This window comes from Sander lucioperca, chromosome 8 (assembly GCF_008315115.2).
Source record: "Sander lucioperca isolate FBNREF2018 chromosome 8, SLUC_FBN_1.2, whole genome shotgun sequence".
Taxonomy (NCBI): Eukaryota; Metazoa; Chordata; class Actinopteri; order Perciformes; family Percidae; genus Sander; species Sander lucioperca.
This window is the reverse complement of record NC_050180.1, coordinates 36,169,993-36,179,099: the sequence shown is the minus strand read 5'-3', so window position 1 is coordinate 36,179,099 and position 9,107 is coordinate 36,169,993.

The window sequence follows — 9,107 nt, the reverse complement described above, 5'->3', positions numbered from 1 at the left end:
GTAGGCCACTATATTTTTCTTTTTGCTGCATGTTGACAATTGCAGCCTTGGTAACAGTTACTTGGAAACTTAAACTAACACACTCAGTGCAAACACAGTTTATACAAAAGACACCCACAGAAAATCTGCTGTCATAAAGCACACTGTAGGTTGCTGCCTGATCATAACAAGAGAAATTAAGTTTATTTAAAGTTGTAAAACTTTATTCGATCCAATACATAGCACTGTATACTATGCAGTGGTATCATGTTACATGATGTTATCATGTAAAGTACTAAATATATGTTTAAGACAGTACAACACGCTGGAGCATATCATCAAATATTTATTGAATGAATCTCATTGAGGTGATATGACTTCATGAATGAACAGCTATATGACAACACTGCCCCCTACTGACTAGAGCTGGCCATGACAATCTTTGGTGCAACTGAGATCACAACGGTTAATAATTCAAATCCCATGTCAGAATGAACAAGCACTCATGAAACTGTAAAAGATAATTACGTCCCCCCTTTTCATGCACCATAATGAACATTGCATTTAATGTTTAGTGTAACAAGTTGCATTACCTGGGCATCCAACTATCAATACACAAACAATATGCTAGCAAATAATTGTACACGTTTACTTTTATGAGTATATTACAGAATTATACAGTTGTGTATAACTGTAGGAGTTGTTGTAAAACTGCCATGACAAAGGGTGATTTTTCATGTCTGACATCTCCCCACAGATGCCCTCACAAGCCAATTAATTGTTCCCCTCAGCGCGGTCACATCTCAGTGCATAGGGAGAGCCCTCATGAATGAATTATAGGCAATAAAATGTTTCCAGTCCAATTTGTTACTTTGTTGTATAAGAAGAGACAATTTGATGGGACAGATGGCAGAAACCAGGGTGATCAAACAGGGACTGGGAGTTAGGTGCCTCTCGATCTCCCACGTTCTTTATTTGCGATTCCTTTTTCTATCACATTTAAAAAAAAAATCAAAATGTCCTTGTTTATGTATGTAGCTGTGGGGGATACAGCAAATATATTAACTTTTGAAAAATTGATGCAGTGACTTTGTATGCTTCTTTTATGTTTCATAATAAGCATGATAAGGCTATTCTGTAACATTACAGTGTAAAAACTACTGACTTTATGTTTAGTTGTTTTCCCACAGAGAATCACATTGGATGTGTTGTGATTAGCATTGTTAGACAGTGATCAACAGAAATAGTGAATATGCGTCTCTATAAGTAGAACCAAATTGATTACAAATATAAAATAATTGAATGCATAAGTATTCACCCCTTTTCAAGGAAGCTCTGGCAGTTACAGTCTATGTTGACAGGTCTGCAGCCACTTAGCACATCTGGACACTGCCGATTTCACCAATTCTTGGTGAAACTCTTCTGCCAAGCTCTGTCAAGTTACATGGGTGTACTGTGAGGGAACAGCAATCTTGACTTGACTTAAGACTTTAATTGACCAACACAAGCATCCCACACAGCATTATGCTGTCACCACCAACCTTTAGGGTGTGAAAAGAGTGATATTTTCTGCTGGTGTACAGGGCTTGGCTTACACCAAACAATACATTTTAATATGACAAAAAGTTAAGCTTTGGTCTCATAAGACCATAAAACCTTTCAGAGTATCCCATATGCATTCTGGCAAACACTAACCCAAATCTCCAACTATTAGCTATGCATGCTTAAGCTTGCAGGGTGCTTGAGCCTAACCCAGCACAAGAATACAACCATTTACACTAACATTCACAGCTTTGGGAAATAGAGTCTCTACTGTGGTTCACCTAAACTACATGCCTTTGGTCGGTAGAAACTGGTGCACCCAGAGGAAACCCACACAAGCAAAGGGAGAACACGCAAAGACAGAAAAGCAACTGGTTTTGAGTGTAGGCTGCTCTCGACAGATTCACAGCTGCACCAGTTTTGACCTTACTTGACTTTGGGGAATATTCATTAGCTCAGAAATGTTTCTGTATCCTTTCCTTGATTAATACTTTTCAGTAAACTTGGTGTGAGTTTGTCTGTAATGTTCCTTTGTATTTATGAAGTACTTTTGCCATAAAATTAACTACTAATGTAGTTGGACCGTCCTTATACAACCAAAACCCCTTTGTCACACCTTGAGTACTCAGTGATGCCTTACAAGTGTTGTTTTAAAGGGGGTGAACAGTCATGCAATTAATTGTTGTGTTTTATACCCAAGATGTAGGGATTTGTTTTCACCTAATAAAAGTTTTTTATTAATAACTGTCAATCTCAATTGTTTCTATTGCTATTGAATGTGGTAACAAAGAAAACAAAAAGTCAAATACTTTTTTTTTTTAAGATTATTTTTTGGGGCTTTTTTATTTATTAGCTAGTGACAGTGGATAGACAGGAAAGTGGGGAGAGAGCGAGAGAGAGAGAGAGGATGACACGCAGCAAAGGGCAACAGGTCGGATTTGAACCCGGGCCGCTGCAAAGGACTCAGCCTATATGGGACGCACGCTCTACTGGTTGAGCTAGAAGCCGCCCCAGTCAAATACTTTTTGTAGGCTCTGTACGTATCATCAATTAAGAAGGGAGATAATGATGTATTAAAGATAATGAAGCTTGTTTTTATGTTCTAAATGGCAGGGGATGCTACCAGTTCCGGGGTAATCTTACTTGTGCACTGGTGGATCTTCCATTGCACCATTTTGGGAATAAGACAGTCTCTTTGGGACAGTTTAAGTACAGAGAGACCTGCTACACACATATCAACATAACAGAAACACTGCGTGTGTATGTGTGTCTATACATGTGTGTAATGTTTTTCAGATAAAGCTATTTTTTAATCTTAAAGCGTAGATGAACATATGTAATGGAAAGGATGTATTGTAATGTATAAACTGTATAGTACAACAATCACAGAAAGAATGGGAAATAACAACTGTGGCTATTGCAAGAGTAAAAGCATTTTAAAAGTGGTAACGTATAGCCAAAGTTAATGTTGTTACATTATACTCATGCTATTCCAACATTCATGGTGTATTTTCTTTGTATTTGTCAGTGTAATACTCAACTCCATCACCATTTTTGTTTCATTATGTTATGTACGGTAGGTATAGTAGTAAGAACACGAAAATAGCATAGTGCTTTGATGAGGAATCCAATCCAATAATTAAAGGAAATTTCAATTCATTTTTTATATTTGTTGCTGTGTTTTCGCAAAATGTTTAACAGCACAAAAACACGGTCTCCCCTGTCGGCCACCCTGTCTCTGCTGATTGAACTCATACCAGGAGTATCCTCGGAGCTCATATTTTTTGAGTTTATGCCTTTGGCCAGAACCGCAGTGAGATCAACAAGAGGAGTTTGTGTATCTCCCCATGGTCATGATCAAGTTTTTTTTTTATCTGTGTGATGGAAAGTGACTAAGGTAACAGGTCCCATGAGAAGATCCTGTTTAGAGGTGGCTGCATCACACTGACTCTAAGCCTTGTTAGGGTTACTGAACAGACACATGCAATCGAGAAGTTATGTTAGTAAGAAGACTCATTATTTTTTCTGATACGGTCCTTTAAAGGTCACACCCGAAATATGGCAAAATATTGTTTAGTTGGAACAATTAGGCCTTTACTTTCTCCGAATATTTATACAGTTAGTTGGCCCAAATGCAACACTTTATTCATACCTTTCAAATCAACAGGCTTCAAAAGTGATGCGCTGTGAATGGGCCAGGAAGCTTTGCCAAAAAGAACCCTCTCTCCTCTACCCTTAAAAGCTCTCTTCTCCACACTCAGTGATCATCTATCAGCTTGGCATTGACGAAACATAACAAACATTGTCCTGACCTTTTTAAAAATAGAAACAGACATTAGAGACATCTCTGGGCAAAGTACTTACTTCTTTTGGAATTGGCCCTGTTCTGCCATTACTGTATCTAGTTAGTATGATAGAGTACACTGTACGTAATGTTTAATTGTATCGGAAACATTCCATGTTTTTGACTATTACGTGGGAGTGTTATCAGCCCCTCTTTTTTCCATCACCTGCTCTTTTCTTTGTGCAAAAACCTGAACCAAACTTATACAGCTCCCCCGGTTAACAGTGACAAAACCTTAACGCTAACAAAATATGAAAACCCTTCACACTTGATTTATAAAACGTAGTTTTAAAGTCAACACAATTTTCAGCTAATGGATGGTGGAATAGGTAACAACTCTGAGGTATACTCTCAGCCCTGCTGCTCCATTAATGCTGCTGAGCTACAGAGGAATGGATGCTATGACTCGGAAATAGGCTTTATCCCTCTAAAAGTGGCTCTTTTGATGACAGTTTGGCGCACACATGCTGCACTTCCTCCTGAATGCAGGAAGTTTGCCCCATTTTAATACTCAAACCCATACAGGCCTATATCCCAGATAGATATGTGCTATGAAAGGGTATAAATAATGAAAGATGCAGTCTTTGTAAGTTAAATAAGACCCACAGTGCTGTTACATAACAGTGGAATGAGTTATGAGGATAACAAATTAGGTAGAAAGAGGCCAAGTACAGTAACATGCTGGACTAATCGACTGCAGTAAGCCAACACAAACGCAGATTTATGCTTAGATTTGTGCTCTTATATGTAACCTTGGTTTTGTTCACAAATATAAAAAAATGTCTCCTGTTTCCCTTGGCAACTTCACCTATTCTGAACATCTCAGCGTCTTGGTTCCTGGCAAGGTCCCTCGTCCTTGTATCTTGGTTAAAAACCTGCAAAAAAGAAATTCCTCACAATTATATATCTGACAAGATAATTCTTATTGTTTTCTTGTTTGGTAGTGAGGGCATTTAGTTTTGCGCGTTTTCCCACTCTTTCTCCTCAAGATTTTGTAAATGATAAAAAAATCTTTTAATTTTGTTCAGTGTGATGGCGATATTCATCTGAAGTCATATGCTTAACCAGGTTTTTTAATCTACGCAGCTTTGAAGCTAATCATTCTGTATATACGCTATAATGTTTCACACATTCTTTACATGACTGGCCCACATTTTCCAAAGCATACCATCATGTCATGGATATTTGAATGTGTAAAAATTTACTTCAGAGACTTGAAACTTATTTGAGCTATGTTGAATACGGTATGTTTTGTCAGTGCATATGTCTTGTTGCGTGTTGAATATATGAACTGATTTGAAGTCTACTGCTGACTAATGCTATGGTATCGACAGTCTCAGAAATAGGGAATGAGAGTGAGCCATGTAATTTTATTCAAAAAACAAAAATAAACTCATTTAGTCATTTGTGTCTATTTGATGATATTAATACACCTACATGAGTAATAAAAGGATTGTCACCGTCAGGCAGCATAATAGAAAATGTATTTAGAATATTATCCATCGATGTATACTACTGACCACAACATGTACAAAATGAAGCAGTTCAAAACATAACAGAGTTACAAATAAGCATGCTGAGGCATTATGTGATCTGCCAAATTTCTGTTTAAAAATTACTTCAAAGTAGGCCAGTTTCATTGTTTCCAGGCTGCCTAAACCTGGCTGGTCAAGAAGTGCAATAGACTGCAGCCTCCAGCATGGAGTAAAGTAGTTCATGAGGAAACATCCTCCTCATATCTAAAGCTCAAAATAAGATGATGGTATGACATTTATTGTCCACCTACTTGTTGCATTTTATTCTGGTACAAGTTGTACAAGATAATCTTTTATCCTAACAGTTACAGTGACTTCTACTGTCTGTACAAGATGTACAGGATACAGATTATGTATAGAGCAGAACACAATGGTTTACTACAGTGCAGATTAGTGGCTAAAGTGGGGGTGAAATAGCTTAAATATTGATTATCTTGTTGGCACTGCAGGAACCAATCAATTGCATGACAGCACATGGCTGTATGTTCGGGTAAACTACGGCTTCATGAGCTATGACTATGTAACTGCACGGTTAGAGCAGACATAAAAACTAGAGTAGTGCAATGCATCTCTGCCATTTAAAAAACATAACAAAAGAAAGATTTTACTTAAAAAATAGATATGTTAAAATCACAGAAGGCTCAAACTAAACTGTAAAGCAGCAGAAGAGAGCTCAGACAGGAAAAGTGTTTCCATGATTAGGAAGTGAATGTGTTGATTATGACAATTCTCACTGGACAGGAAACTACCAGAGAGATGATTATAAAAGGGCGTAATTTGAGTGTGGACTTTATTTTAGGCCTTGCGCACCATTAAAACACGAGTGAGTGTGTGTGTGTGTGTGTGTGTGTGTATGTATCGCTTCTGGGTAGATGAGGGCGTGGGGAAAAAAGCCAGAGGAAGGGCAGTGCCAGTGCCAAACGTTGCTTGGCATGAGAGTGACCACTGTAGCATTTATTACTAATGTCCACTCACTTGTTCACTTGTCCATTTGACCGCAGGCCCTTCCTCATGCTTTGGGTGACTACTCAGTTAAGGCACTTCTTGCCCAAAGTAAAACTGAGAACATTCTATCTTCATTTATATTTCAACCACATGCCTTTGTGACAGATGTCTCCAAATATAGACAATACTGTAAGACTGGATTGAAACCATGGATGATCTTATAGCCTTATTAAAAGGAAACATTGATTTGTCAGAGGAACAGAACATGCTAGAATGAAGTTGAATTGAACACCAATGGATTCATTAAGCACTTAAATTCAATGCAAACTTGATTATATCTACAACTGCTCCTAATGTTTCTGAACTGAGTTTATTGAACATCTATGAAATTGGCTCTGAAGTTTTGTGGGAGGAAATAATGTGGCCCAAAACTAATATTGTTTCTATACTGTCTATACAAAGGGGGCTTTGTCACTCACATCGAAGACAGATGAAAGGTGAAATTATATTGTATAAAGACACAGGCCTCTGATTATTATTATGTGGCTATGACACCGTGCTTTATATCCTGGTGGATGGAATTAAGACTGTATGACTAACACTATATATGAATTGGATGGGGGCTGGCTTGCTATACAGTGGAGGATGCCTGGATCCTCACTGGGCAGTTGTCATTGCACTTATCTCTTTGCAATAATGAATATTATTGGTCACAATGGATTTTAAAGAGGAGTTGGTTATTATGTGTGTGGGATTCCTCAATTTGTTCTATTGGTCTTGTGCCCTATTAGTCACAATGTGGGTGCACTGGAGAGGTTTTAGAGCCGATTTGTAAACATCACATATGGCGTTGTATTTTAGTCAAGTACCGGTGAGCAGTAACTAACAGTGAATATACAGTATGTGTGTGTGTGTGTGTGTGTGTGTGTGTGTGTGTGTGTGTGTGTGTTTGAGTTGGAATAAAATCTTTGGTCATGACTTGGTTCACAGCAGCTGTTCATTTGCTAGTGAACACTCACTCTAAGCAATGCCAAACAAAGATCACTCTCCTCTGATTGGTAGATGCTTTGGCTGCGGGCATGCTGGGTGAAGGGGAGCGGATGGTTTTAACACTGCTACTGAACATGGATATATGTGTGGTTCCGGTCTAGAAATCCCCTTTTGATTTCCCTATTGATTTCTAGATTCAACTACAACATGCTGATTATGACAGAATGATGTCACTTTGAACAGATGGAATTGCTGAAAATGTTTCATTATATTACACAACTACTATTTACACAGCAGTACATTGCCTTGATGCCCATGCACGGTTTGCCCTTCTCCCTGAACTGCTTCAAATCAAGAATCAGAAATAGCTTCATTGTCATAGTGATCCACAGTACTGTCCAACATTATAGTATGTAAACTATTTCAAGAACTTGCACCCAGAGTGTTTTTTCACCAAGACTCCAGGGATTTGGTGGGAACTGTGGCACTTTTCAGGCTTATTTATTTATGCTACCTCTAATCATAAAAGTAAAAAGGAAGCTGTTTGGAATATCCACTCCTTTCTTGTTAGGGTACTGGCTATTGACATATGTAGACATTTCTGACTTAAAGTTACTAATTAATAATGATAAAATACTCATCTTCAGTCTTATGCAAAACATATTACATATTCAAATGGATTTCTGGCTCTTAAATATTATATAGCAAATGTAAAAGGGGCAGTTCATCCTAATTACAAATATACTATGCGTGTGCAGATTGTTGCTAACAAGTCCAAATACCAATATCAAATACCTCTTTAAATATTCTTATACTTTTCACATTAGAATTGATATGAATCCCTACATATATTTCCAAATGATAACACTCATGCTGTTCATGCAATCTTCACACTCCCCCATGTGTGAGCCTTTTTAAATGTGTACAGTAAAACCACAGAGACCATGAGTAAAACTGGAACCAGACCGTTTATCTCTGTGCATTTTACATCAAGTTCTTTCTCCCCATCCCCATCAGGAGAAAAGAGGCTGTTAAAAACTCACAAGGGAGCCACTTCCTGCCGGCCACAGCCTGGGCAATCAAAAAGAAGTATTCTAATGATCCCTGACAAAATTGTCAGACGATATCCCCTAGGGTGCGATGATACTTTACATTACAGTAGACAGATCGATAGGGAGGATGACATGAGAGGCCTCTGCAGAGGGAGAGATCTGGAGAGCCTGCAGTGCACTGCTCCGACTTGTACTGATTCCCCAATGAGTCCATTTGACCCCGCAGGACACATGTGGATGCAAGTCTACAGCACACGTGTAAATTGTTTAAATTGCTTAAATAACTGCATTCACCCCTTGTCTGAGGCTATGTACTGGATGGATGTGTGTGGGTGTACAATATATGTGTTTGCAGGTACACAACATGTGCTCTATCAGTAATTGAAAAATTGACAGCAACCTCTTAAAATCAATAAGACATTCTTTACAGTTGGCCTTTGAAGAGTGACACAGCAAAATGATAATGCTGTGTAAAGAAAGTCAATCAAGGAAACATTGTGTTTCAAAGTGGCCCACATCCCAGAGGAACCAGTTATCACAGACAACTGACAAGACCTGGGCGCCACAAAACTAGGTCATTAAAGTGGATTAATGCTGTAATTCAGAGATGAACACACAACACAACCCCTCTAATGAACCCCTCCAGTCTCTCATCAAGTTTCCTGTGCTGTGGTTAATATTGTTTACACAAACCTCAGCTTTTGCTCACTCAATGTTACA